Below are 13850 nucleotides of genomic sequence, written 5' to 3' on the forward strand. Positions count from 1 at the left end.
TAGATCGGTTTTAGATTGTTAAGTATAATAAACTCACCTCTTTCTTGTTTAAAGTTAAGAAAACCTGTCTGGTTCTTTCATGAACTCATTGAGGTGCTAAGCACAACCACGTTTTAAAAGGGAATAAACCCTGTTGCGGCCAAAAGAGGGGAAGCTGAGACCCCCTCCTCACCCGGCCGTAACACTGCTCAATATTCCAAGATCATCCTGGAATATAAAGATAACTCTCGGCTTCTCCTCCACTACAAACTGTCTTTTTAAACCGCCCCCCACACCACCGTCTCCTCCACCCTCACCTCCAACAACAAGGCAAAGAGTTCATAGATTTCTTTTCCACCAAGATCGAGACCATGCGATCAGTTGCGTCTGCCACTGTTCTCCCTTTCCCTAGTTCACTGCGCCAAACTTCTCCGGAGATTACCCCTGCTCTAGCCCTGAACTTGCATCTTTCTTCACTTTCTCTCCAATCTCATCTTGTCCATGAGACCCACTTCTGGTTCTCTTCTGGTCCTATTTCCACGAAACTGCTAGCCACCCAACTTCCCTTCCTGGTCTCACAAGCTGGTTAATGGTTCTCTCCCCTCAGGTACTGTCCCTCTCTCCTTTAAATCTGTTACCATCACCCACTCCTCAAAAACCCTACTCTGTTGTTGCAGACAAACACTCCATCTCCAACCTCCTTTTCCTCTCCAAAGTCCTTGCACATGGTTGCTTCCCAAATCTATGCCCAGCTTTCCCAGAATTCCGTGCAAGGTAAGTACACCCACAGTGCTGTTAGGAAGGGAGTTCCAGGATTTTGACCCAGTGACAGTGAAGGAACGGCAATATATTTCCAAGTCAGGATGGTGTGTTACTTGGATGGGAACTTGCAGGTGGTGGTGTTCCCATGCATTTGCTGCCCTTGTCCTTCTAGTTGGTAGAGGTCATGAGTTTGGAAGGTGCTGTCTAAGGTGCCTTGGTGCATTTTGTAGATGGTACACACTGCTGCCACTGTGTGTCGGTGGTGGAGGGAGTGAATGTTTGTAGATGGGGTGCCAATCAAGCGGGCTGCTTTGTCCTGGATGGTGTCGAGCTTCTTGAGTGCTGTTGAAGCTGCACCCATCCAGGCAAGTGGAGAGTATTCCATCACACTTCTGACTTGTGCCTTGTAGATGGTGGACAGGCTTTGGGGAGTCAGGAGATGAGTTACTCGCTGCAGGATTCCTAGCCTCTGACCTGCTTTTGTAGCCATGGTATTTATATGGCTACTCCAGTTCAGTTTCTGGTCAGTGGTAGCCCCCAGGATATTGATAGTGGGGGATTCAGCGATTGTAATGCCATTGAATGTCAAGGGGATTCTCTCTTGTTTGAGATAGGCATTGCCTGGCACTTGTGTGGTGTGAATGTTACTTGTCACATCAGCCCAAGCCTGGATATTGTCCGGGTCTTGCTGCATTTCTACATGGACTGCTTCAGTATCTGTGGAGGCGCGAATAGTGTAGACACACCCACAGTGCTGTCAGGAAGGGAGATCCAATTGATCACCTGCAGTGGGTTCTCTTCCTGCTCCCGCACCATTACCTCTGGAGACTCAAAGGATCTATCCTTGGGCCCCTCCTATTTGTCATCCTCATGCTGCCCCTCAGTGACATCATGCAACAACACATCAGGTCCCACATGTACACTGACAACATCCAGCTCTAACTCACCACTACCTCTCAATCCCTCCAAAGACTCAGTATGACAAATCAGAGTGTCTGACATCCAGTTATGGATGAGCAGAAATTTCTGCCAACTAAATACTGGGAAGACCAAAGCCGCTGTCTTTGGTCCCTGTTCCAACTTCGCTCCCTAGTCACTGACTCCATTCCTCCTCCCAGAACTGTTTGAGTTTGAATCAGAACGTTTGCAACCCCGAGATTTGCTTCCAACCACATATCTGCTTCATCACTAAGACCGTTTATTTTCATCTCCGTAACATCTCCCAATTCCATCCTTGCCTCAGTTCATCTGCTGCTGAAAGTCTTAACTATCCCTTTATTACCTCTACCAATGCTCCCTTGGCCAGCCTCCCTTCTTCTGCCCTCAATAAACTTCAGCTCACCCAAACACTGCCACCTGCCTCTTAAGTCACATCAAGTCCTGTTCAGCCATCATCCCTGTACTCATTGTTCTGTATTAGCCATTGGTCCGGCAAAACCTTTAATTTTAAATTCGCATCCTTGTGTTCAATCCCTCCATGGCCTCGCCCCTCCCTATTTCTGTAACCTCTTCCAGCCCTACAAGCTTTCGAAACCTCTGCACTAATCCAATTTTGGCCTCTTGCACGTCCCGATTGGCGGCTGTGCTTTTAGCTGTCTGGGCCCCAAGCTCTGGAATTCCCTCCCTAAACCTCTTCAGCTATCTAGCTCTCTATCCTCCTTTACGACACTCTTTAAAACCTACCTTTTCATCCAAGCTTTTGGTCAGTTGTCCTAATATCTCCTTACGTGTCTCAGTGTCAAATTTTGTTTCATAACACTCCTGATAAGTGCCTTGGGACGTTTCACTGTGTTAAAAGTACTGTATAATTGCAAGTTGTTGTTTATGCTCTGCTTCTTTGGCAGCATCTTCCAAACCCCCAAACTTCATCTGTAGCATATTTTAAAGCTTACATTTGGTGTGTATCCTCACAGACTTTTTGTATTACTTCCTTCTCAAAAACTCTTCAGACACTTAAATCACAGTCAAATTTACTCTAGACAAATTTATGCTCCTGTGGCTGATGTGCTCATTCTTCCTTCATGATTTGACTCCAAGCACATAATACAGGCTCACATTCCAGTGTGGTACTGAGGGAATGCTGCACTGTCAGAGGTGCTGTCTTTCACACAAGATGTTAAACGAAGTCCTGTTTACCCTCTCAAGTGGGCATTAAAGATCCTATGGTATTGTTTAAAGAAGAACAGGGGTATTCTCCAGTGTCCTATCCAATATTTATCCCTCAACCAACATCAAGAACAGATTATCTGGTCATTATCTCATTGCTGTTTGTGGGATCTTGCTGTGTGCAAATTGGCTGCCCAGTTTCTTACATTACAACAGTGACTACACTTCAGAAGTACTTCATTGATATTAAAGCACTTTGGGACACCCTCAGGACACGAAAGGCGCTATAGAAATACTTTGCGTCCACGTGGGAACCATTTCCACACGTTCCACTGAAATTGGTGGGACAGCAGAACCCAGAGAGCCTTCTGATTGGCTACAGCATCTACCTATCAACCAGGAAGGGGCTGGTTTCCAACCGCAAATGCAGCGAAGCCGCATTTTGATTGGTTGAAAAAGGTTGTCAATCAGAAGAAAGGCGGGTTCAGAACGAGAGGTCTGAGCCCCAAATGGTGGGAAAGGGTCTCAAGGCAATGCGGCATTCTGATTGGTGTAGCGTTCTTCAATCACTTACCAGATTACATCATTTTACAAAGTGGGGCAATGATTGGATGAAACTGATGTCAACCAGCCCAGCGATTGCATCATCTCTGGAACGGGAGGACGTGATTGGTCAGGTGTGCGGATGAGTGACGGGGAGGCGGGATCGCCGGCAACTGACGACCATCTGAGGTAAAAGAAATAAAAATAAAGATCCGCGAGGAGCCGAGGCCGGAGCAGCAGGTAGGCCCGGGGGACGGGGAGAGCGGCATGACAGGCCGAGGCCATGCTCCGGGCTTGTGGGGAGGGGTTGCAGGACAGGGTGAGCGGGTTAGAGGCCCGGCCCAGCCCGGGGGCGATGGGCAGTGGCCAGGAGTCTGGACGAGGTGAGGAGGGCGAACGATCGAGGCCCCGATCTCCTGATGGGGGCCGGGGGAGAGCAGGCAGGGTTTTCGGAATAACCCGCAGCGCGGTCCGGTCCGGTCCGGTCGGCCCGTCTGCCCGCTAAAGCAGAAAGCCCGCGGAGTGGGGGAGGGGCCGCCCCTGACCCCGCTTTAACCCCGCACCGGACAGGGGGCGGGGCTAATCCAGGTCTGGGTGTCACCCCAAAGTAGGCGGTGAGGCTGTTCGCCCCTCCCCCTCGCCCCCCCCCCACACACCCCTCCCCCCTCCCCCCTTCGCATCCCCTGCCTCCCCCCACACACTTCTTCACCCCCCCCTCCCCACATACACCCTTCCCCCACACACCCTCCCCACGTGCACCCCCCCAACTCCACTTGCTCCACCCCCTGCACCTCTCCCACCCCAACCCCACACACACCCCTCCCCCCTTCGCATCTCCTGCCTCCTTTGCACCCCCTCCCCCCACACACTTCTTCACCCCCCCCTCCCCACATACACCCTTCCCCCACACACCCTCCCCACGTGCACCCCCCCCAACTCCACTTGCTCCACCCCCTGCACCTCTCCCACCCCAACCCCACACACACCCCTCCCCCCTTCGCATCTCCTGCCTCCTTTGCACCCCCTCCCCCCACACACTTCTTCACCCCCCCCTCCCCACATACACCCTTCCCCCACACACCCTCCCCACGTGCACCCCCCCCAACTCCACTTGCTCCACCCCCTGCACCTCTCCCACCCCAACCCCACACACACCCCTCCCCCCTTCGCATCCCGTGCCTCCTTCGCACCCCCTCCCCACACACACCTCTTTCCCCCCCCCCTTCGCACCCGCTCCTCACACACCCCTCCCCACACACACCCCTCCCCCCTTTGCACCCCCTCCCCACATACACCCCTCCCCCACACCCTCCCCACGTGCACCCCCCCAATTCCACTCGCCCCACCCCTTGCACCTCTCCCACCCCTCACACCCTCTCCCACCCCAACCCCATGCACCCTCTTCCACCTGGTTCAGGCTTGACTATTCCAACACACTTGTGGCCGAACTCCCATCTTCCACCCTCTGGACACTCCAGTTCATCCAAAACTCTGCTATCTGTTTCCTAACTCACGCCAAGTCCCATTCATCCGACATCTTTGTGCTCACTGGCCTACACTGTCTCCTGTTCTGGCAACGTCTCAATTTTGAAATACTCATCATTGTATTTAATTTCAGAGAGGAGCAAGAACTGTAGAGTAGTCGTAATGGGGGACTTTAATTATCTTAACATAGACTGGGATAGTAATGAAGAACAGAGAAGGGGAAGTGTTTATGAAGTGTTTAAGATAATTGTCTACATCAGTATGTTTCTGGCCCAACAAGGAAGGAGACATTGCTGAATCTGATTCTGGGGAATGAAGTGGGTCAAATTGATCAAGTGTCAGTAGGGGAACATTTAGAGGACAGTGATCATAGTGTCATAAGGTTTAGGTTAGCTATGGAAAAGGACAATAAACAATCCAGAGTAAAAAGTAATTGATCGGGAGAAATCCAATTCCAATGGAGTGAGACTGGATCTGTCCCAGGTAAATTGGAATCCAAGATTGACTGGCAAAACTAATGGAGAAATGGCCTGCCTACAAAGAGGAGGTACTTCAAGCGGGGGGACAGGTAGGACAAACAAATCCAGAGTTCCCTGGATGACGACAGTGATAAAGTGCAAGATGAAACAGAAAAAAGGTGCATATGACAAATGTAAGGTTGATAATACAATTGAGAACCAAGTGAAAAAAGGGAAGCAAAGTGAGAGTAGGAGAAGAAACTGGCAGCTAACATGAAAGGGAATCCAAAACTCTTCTATAGGAATATAAATAGTAAAAAGGTGGCTACAGGAGTGGGGCCAATTAGGGACCAAAAAGGGGATTTATGCATGAAGACAGGGGCATAGCTGAGGTACTAAGTGAGCACTTTGCTTCTGTCTTTACCAAGGAAGAAGATGATGCCAAAGTCATGGTGAAAGAGGAGGTAGTTGAGACACAAGATGGACTCAAAATTGATAGAGGAAGTATTAGAAAGGCTGAAATAAAAACAAGAAATGCTGGAACCACTCAGCAGGTCTGGCAGCATCTGTGAAAAGAGAAGCAGAGTTAACGTTTCGGGTCAGTGACCCGAACTCAGTTCCGAAGAAGGGTCACTGACCCGAAACGTTAACTCTGCTTCTCTTTTCACAGATGCTGCCAGACCTGCTGAGTGGTTCCAGCATTTCTTGTTTTTATTTCAGATTTCCAGCACCGCAGTATTTTGCTTTTATATTAGAAAGGCTGGCTGTACTTAAAGTTGATAAGTCACCAGAGGTGGATGAGATGCATCCAAGGATGCTGAGGGAAGTGAGGGTGGAGGTTATGGAGACACTAGCTGTAATCCTCCAAACTCCTTAGATACAGGAGTGGTGCCAGAGGACTGTAGAATTGCAAATGTTAAACCTTGCGTCAAAAAAAGGTGAAAGGACAAGCCCAGCAACTACAGGCCAGTCAGTTTAACCTCGGTGGTGGGAAAGCTTTTAGGAACGATGAGGGGAATTTTATGCTCTTTACCCCGCTGTGGGTTTGGAGGTGGGGAGAGCATAAAATCGGGTGGGATGGTGGCAGAGGTTCCGTCAAAATGTACTCCAGGGCGGGAAGGCCTGTGAACAGCCTTCGCAAGGCACTGCCAACTGAGGCCCTAACTGGGCAATTAATTCCCAATTAAGGGCTCATCCTGCTACTGCCACAATTAGCCATGCGGTGGGCAGCCCTGTCGCTGCACGGGAAGCACAGCATGTAAAACCATATCACTTGCTACTTTTATACTTCCTGTTACCAGCTTTACTTCCTTCCAATTTGAGCTACCCTTCAGGTTCTCATTCCCCCGACAAGCTAGTTTAAACCCTCCCCAACAGCACTAGCAAATCTCCCTGTAAGGATATTAATTCCAGTCCTGTTCAGGTGTAGCTTGTCCATCTTGTACAGGTCCCACCTGCCCCAGAACCGGTCCCAATGCCTCAGAATCTGATGCCCTCCCTCCTTCACCAATTCACCAGCCATGTGTTCAATCAATCAATTCTCCTTTTCCTATGCTCACTAGCACATGGCACTGGGAGCAATCCTGAGATTACTGCTTTTGAGGTCCTGCTTTTTAATTTCCTTCCTAACTCCCTAAAATCTGTTTTCAGGATCTCATCCCTCTTCCTAACTATGTCATTGGCCAATGTGGACCACGACCTCTGGCTGTTCACCCTCCCCTAGAAGGATGTCCTGCAGCAGCTCTGTGACATCCTTGACCCTGGCACCAGGGAGGCAACACACTATCCTGGAGTCACATTTATTGCTGCAGAAACGCCTGTCTGATCCCCTGACTATCGAATCCCCTTTCACTATTGCTCTTCCACTCTTCTTGCTCCCTTCCTGTGCAGCTGAGCCACCCATGGTGCCACAGACATTGCTCTGGCTGCAATCCCCCGAGGAACCATCGCTCTCACCGGTATTCAAAATGGAAAACTGATTAGCAAGCAGGATAGACTCGGGAGTCCTGCATTGCCTGCCTAGTTCTCTTCAACTGCCTGGTGATCACCCATTCCCTCTCTGCCTGCATGCTCCTAAACGTGCTATCCACATAGCCCTCTGCCTCACGGATATACAACAGTGACTCCAGCTGTCGCATGAGTTCCGAAACCCAGAGCTCAAGTTTCTGCAGCCAGTGACACTTTCTGTAGACGTGTTCATCTCAGACACATGGTGCATCCATGACTCCCCACATACTGCAGGACGTACATTCCACTTGTCCAGGCTGACCTTCCATAACATAACTTTAAAACCTTTTTATTACAATGAGAAGTAAAATAACTTAACAGTTACTCACCAATCAACTTCTTCTCCTGTACCAAAGAGAGAGGCAGCTACTGGAGGCTGAAAAAAGGTAAAAGAAAGGAGCCCCTCCCTCACACACCAATCTTCCACTTTACACTCTGTCCACTCAAATTTATTTTCTTCTTAATTTATAGTTTCCCCTCCTTACTGAACTCCCTCAATTACCACACTCCCTTCTTAATACTCTGTACCCTCCAGCAGCACTGAGAGTCCTCTCAATTTATACTCTGAAAACAAACTCTGCTACAGCTCAGAAACCAGTTTAAGCTAGCAACCTAAGTAACTAGCTACGGATACTCTGAGTGTTAGTATACCTCTGTTTAAAACTGCAACAAACCTAACTTGCCTCTTAACTGAAACTGGAATTTCAATTAATTGCTAGATATAAACAAAACAAAAACTAATCTTGCGAGATTAACCAAACTCCCTTCTTCACACTCAGTGCATACGAACAGCACTGAGAGTCCCCTCAATTTATACTCTGAAAACAATCTGGGGCCTGCTGAGAGCTGCCCCTCTGACCTTGCTAGCAACCACCCCCTACACCCTCTTCCTCCATGACCCCCCGCCCCACGAGACGCTCCCTTCCCTGACCTTCCCGTGGCCCAGGTCCAGCACCGCTCCTGGGTCTCTGGTAGGTGCTCCTCCGGCAGCTACCACTGCCACCATGATGGCGCTGCTCAGTGGAAGAGCTGCCAGCCTCAGATTTGTTGACAGCTGTCCAAGGACGGGCCATTCTGGCAACGGTGTCCTTGATCCTGTGGAAGGCCTGCTGTTGTCCACTTAAGTGCCTGATCGGCACTAGATTCTGTGGGACTTCCATAGAAGAGGCGATGTGGGGTTCTCGGTGTTGCTTTTTCTGGACATTGAGACCCCCCCATCGCTAGCATAAAAATCACAGCCAATAATTCGGGACAAAATTAACAGTTACGTGGACAAATGTGAATTAATTAAGGAAAACCTATCTGTATAATCACAGAATTATTGCAGCACAAAAGGAGGCCATTCGGCCCATCATATCTCCACCAGCTCTCCGAAAGGGCAATTTACCTAGTGTCACTCCCCTGCAGTCTCACTGCAGCCCTGCACATTCTTCCTTTTCAGATAGCAATCCAATTCCTTCTTGAAAGCCTATATTGAGTCTGCCTCCACCACACTCTCAGGCAGTGCATTCCAGATCCTAAACACTCACTGAACCTGCCTCCACCACACTCTCAGGCAGTGCATTCCAGATCCTAAACACTCACTGAACCTGCCTCCACCACACTCTCAGACAGTGCATTCCAGATCCTAAACACTCACTGAACCTGCCTCCACCACACTCTCAGACAGTGCATTCCAGATCCTAAACACTCACTGAACCTGCCTCCACCACACTCTCAGACAGTGCATTCCAGATCCTAAACACACACTGAACCTGCCTCCACCACACGCTCAGGCAGTGCATTCCAGATCCTAAACACTCACTGAATCTGCCTCCACCACACTCTCAGACAGTGCATTCCAGATCCTAAACACTCACTGAACCTGCCTCCACCACACTCTCAGACAGTGCATTCCAGATCCTAAACACTCACTGAACCTGCCTCCACCACACTCTCAGGCAGTGCATTCCAGATCCTAAACACTCACTGAATCTGCCTCCACCACACTCTCAGGCAGTGCATTCCAGATCCTAAACACTCACTGAACCTGCCTCCACCACACGCTCAGGCAGTGCATTCCAGATCCTAAACACTCACTGAACCTGCCTCCACCACACTCTCAGACAGTGCATTCTAGATCCCAAACACTCACTGAACCTGCCTCCACCACACTCTCAGACAGTGCATTCCAGATCCAAAACACTCACTGAACCTGCCTCCACCGCACTCTCAGACAGTGCATTCCAGATCCTAAACACACACTGAATTTGCCTCCACTACACTCTCAGACAGTGCATTCCGGATCCTAATCACTTGCTGCATGAAATAAAGGCTCGCTCAGGTCAGGGCAAAAAACCGGACCCGAACCCGACAGAACCACATCGGACCCGAACCCGACAGAACCACATCGGACCCGAGCCCAACCTGGCCATTTTTTCCTGCGCCCGACCCGAGTCCGACCACCGGAATGTTCACTTTACCTACCTTCCGATTCCGAATCCGTTTTTCACTTTTTCAGTTTGTGCAGATAAGCAACAAAAACTGTAATTAGACTTGAAAGGTTGTTTAAAAAGATGAAGATTGGAGCCAGAAAGTCAGTGATTGTTTGGTCACGAGTTAAACAGAAACCCATGGAGTTGTGCCCCGCCAGGATCTGTATTGCTTAAAATAAACACAGCAATTGCCCAAAGGCTCAGAAAATATCATTATACATTACCTAGACTCCTGTTTTACAGGTTGAAATACTTGCTGCAAGTTTTTCCAGTGAGCAGCTGAGATGCAGAGACCAGGAAGGTCCCGAGAGATTAATTATTATAAAATATACAGTATTTATATAATATAAAATGATCACTGTCAGGACTCTAGTCTACACACATACAGTAACTGTCCAAATAATACTGTGTGTGTCCGGTCCGACTCGACCGGAGCCCGAAAGCCAGATCCGGAAGAGCGACCTGACCCGAATCCGACACGTCATCGGGTCCTGTCGGGTTCGGGTTGGGTAGCAGGCCTTTAGCATGAAAATGTTTTTCTTCATGTTGTTATTGCTTTTTTTGCCAATCACCTTAAATCTATGTCCTCTTGTTCTCGATCCCTCCACCAATGGGAACAGTTTTTCCCTGTCTACTTTGTCCAGACCCCTCATGATTTTGAACACCTCCATCAAATCTCCTCTCAACCTTCTCTTCAAAGAAAACAGTCCCAACTTCTCCAGTCTATCCACGTAACAGAAGTTCCTCATCCCTGGAACCATTCTTGTGAACCTTTTCTGCACTCTCTCTAATGCCTTCACATCTTTCCTAAAGTATGGCAGCCAGAACTGGACACAATGCTCTAGTTGAAGCCGAACCAGTGTTTTATACAAGTTTAACATAACTTCCTTGCTTTTTGTACTCTATGCCCCTATAAATGAAGATTGGGATACTGTATGCTCTATTAACTGCTTTCTCAACCTGTCCTGCCACCTTCAGTGATTTATCCACCTATACCCAGGTCCCTCTGGTCCCGCACTCCCTTTTAGAATTTTTTAAAAAATTCATTCATGGGATGTGGGCGTCACTGGCCAGGCAAGCATTTATTGCCCATCCCTAATTGCCCTTGAGAAGGTGGTAGTGAGCTGCCTTCTTGAACCGCTGCAGTCCATGTGGGGTAGGTACACCCACAGTGCTGTTAGGAAGGGAGTTCCAGGATTTTGACCCAGTGACAGTGAAGGAACGGCGATATAGTTCCAAGTCAGGATGGTGTGTGACTTGGAGGGGAACTTGCAGGTGGTGGCATTCCCATGTATGTGCTGCCCTTGTCTTTCTAGTTGGTAGAGGTCGCGGGTTTGGAAGGTGCTGTCTAAGGAGCCTTGGTGCATTGCTGCAGTGCATCTTGTAGATGGTACACACTGCTGCCACTGTGCAATGGTGGTGGTCCTGACTTGTGCCTTGTAGATGGTGGACAGGCTTTGGGGAGTCAGGAGGTGAGTTACTCACCTCAGGATTCCTAGCCTCTGACCTGCTCTTGTAGCCACGGTATTTATATGGCTACTCCAGTTCAGTTTCTGGTCAATGGTAGCCCCGAGGATGTTGATAGTGGGGGATTCAGCGATGGTAATGCCGTTGAATGTCAAGGGGAAATGGTTAGATTCTCTCTTGTTGGAGATGGTAATTGCCTGGGACTTGTGTGGTGCGAATGTTACTTGCCACTTATCAGCCCAAGCCTGGATATTGTCCGGGTCTTGCTGCATTTCTACACAGACTACTTCAGTATCTGAGGAGTCACGAATGGTGCTGAACATTGTGCAATCATCAGTGAACATCCCCACTTCTGACCTTATGATTGAAGGAAGGTCATTGATGAAGCAGCTGAAGATGGTTGGGCCTAGGACACTACCCTGAGGAACTCCAGCAGTAATGTCCTGGAGCTCAGATGATTGACCTCCAACAACCACAACCATCTTCCTTTGTGCTAGGTATGACTCCAGCCAGCAGAGAGTTATCCCCCTGATTCCCATTGACCTCAGTTTTGCTAGGGCTCCTTGATGCCATACTCGGCCAAATGCTGCCTTAATGTCAAGGGCAGTCACTCCCACCTCACCTCTTTAGTTCAGCTCTTTTGTCCATGTTTGAACGAAGGCTGTAATGAGGTCAGGAGCTGAGTGGCCCTGGCGGAACCCAAACTGAGCATCACTGAGCAGGTTATTGCTAAGCAAGTGTCGCTTGATGGCACTGTCGACGACACCTTCCATCATTTTACTGATGATTGAGAGTAGACTGATGGGGCGGTAGTTGGCCGGGCTGGACTTGTCCTGCTTTTTGTGTACAGGACATACCTGGGCAATTTTCCACATTGCAGGGTAGATGCCAGTGTTGTAGCTGTACTGGAACAGCTTTGCTAGGGGCGCGGCAAGTTCTGGAGCATAGGTCTTCAGTACTATTGCAGGAATATTGTCAGGGCCTATAGCTTTTGCAGTATCCAGTGCCTTCAGTCGTTTCTTGATATCACGCGGAGTGAATCGAATTGGCTGAAGTCTGGCATCTGTGATGCTGGGGACTTCAGGAGGAGGCCAAGATGGATCATCAACTCGGCCCTTCTGGCTGAAGATTGTTGCAAATGCTTCAGCATTATCTTTCGCACCGATGTGCTGGGCTCCCCCATCATTGAGGATGGGTATATTTGTGGAGCCACCTCCTCCAGTTAGTTGTTTAATTGTCCACCACCATTCACGGCTGGATATGGCAGGACTCCAGAGCTTAGTTCTGATCCGTTGGTTATGGGATCGCTTAGCTCTGTCTATCGCATGCTGCTTACGCAGTTTGGCATGCAAGTAGTCCTGGGTTTTAGCTTCACCAGGTTGACACCTCATTTTGAGGTATGCCTGGTGCTGCTCCTGGTATGCCCTCCTGCACTCTTCATTGAACCAGGGTTGGTCTCCTGGCTTGATGGTGATGGTAGAGTGGGGGATATGCCGGGCTATGAGGTTACAGATTGTGGTTGAGTACAATTCTGCTGCTGCTGATGGCCCACAGCACCTCCATGGATGCCCAGTTTTGCATTGCTAGATCTGTTCGAAATCTATCCCATTTAGCACGGTGATAGTGCCACACAACACGATGGACGGTCTCCTCAATGTGAAGACGGGACCTCGTCTCCACAAGGACTGTGCGGTGATCACTCCTACCAATACTGTCACGGACAGATGCATCTGTGGCAGGCAGATTGGTGAGGACGAGGTCAAATATGTTCTTCCCTCGTGTTGGTTCCCCCATCACCTGCCGCTGACCCAGTCTAGCAGCTATGTCCTTTAGGACTCGGCCAGCTCGGTCAGTAGTGGTGCTACCGAGCCAATCTTGGTGATGGACATTGAAGTCCCCCACCCAGAGTACATTTTGTGCTCTTGCCATCCTCAGTGCTTCCTCCAAGTGGTGTTCAACATGGAGGAGTACTGAGTCATCAGCTGAGGGAGGGCGGTAGGTGGTAATCAGTAGGAGGTTACCTTGCCCATGTTTGACCTAATGCCATGAGACTTCATGGGGTCCGGAGTCGATGTTGAGGATTCCCAGGGGAACTCCCTCCCCACTGTATACCACTGTGCCACCACTTCTGCTGGGTCTGTCCTGTCCCACCGGCAGGACATACCCAGGGATGGTGATGGCAGTGTCTGGGACATTGTCTGTCAGGTTCCGTGAGTATGACTATGTCAGGCTGTTGCTTGATTGGCCTGTGGATCAGCTCTCCCAACTTTGGTACAAGCCCCCAGATGTAAGATGTAAGGCGGACTTTGCAGGGTCGACAGGGCTGGGTTTGCCGTTGTCGTTTCCGGTGCCAAGGTCGATGCCGGGTGGTCCGTCCGGTTTCATTCCTTTTTATCGACTTCGTAGTGGTTAGATACAACTGAGTGGCTTGCTAGGCCATTTCAGAGGGCATGTAAGAGTTAACCACATTGCTGTGGGTCTGGAGTCACATGTAGGCCAGACCAGGTAAGGACAGCAGATTTCCTTCCCTAAAGGACATTAGTGAACCAGATGGGTTTTTACAACAATC

General features: G+C 49.5%; 1 protein-coding gene across 7 annotated transcripts in view; it reads left to right on the forward strand.

Annotated features, from left to right (window-relative positions):
- The first annotated feature begins 3479 nt into the window (after positions 1-3479).
- The window catches only part of cebpg (CCAAT enhancer binding protein gamma), a 54580-nt gene continuing 44209 nt past the window's right edge, over positions 3480-13850 (forward strand). For 2 of the 7 annotated variants that reach the window (XM_068049020.1, XM_068049024.1), the window contains exon 1: positions 3484-3579. The gene's annotated coding sequence lies outside the window, so the exon portion shown is untranslated. Of the gene's footprint in view, positions 3631-13850 lie in introns of all 7 variants that reach the window. The other 5 variants (XM_068049019.1, XM_068049022.1, XM_068049025.1 and 2 more) reach the window with 4 other exon arrangements.

This window comes from Heterodontus francisci, chromosome 17 (assembly GCF_036365525.1).
Source record: "Heterodontus francisci isolate sHetFra1 chromosome 17, sHetFra1.hap1, whole genome shotgun sequence".
Lineage (NCBI taxonomy): Eukaryota > Metazoa > Chordata > Chondrichthyes > Heterodontiformes > Heterodontidae > Heterodontus > Heterodontus francisci.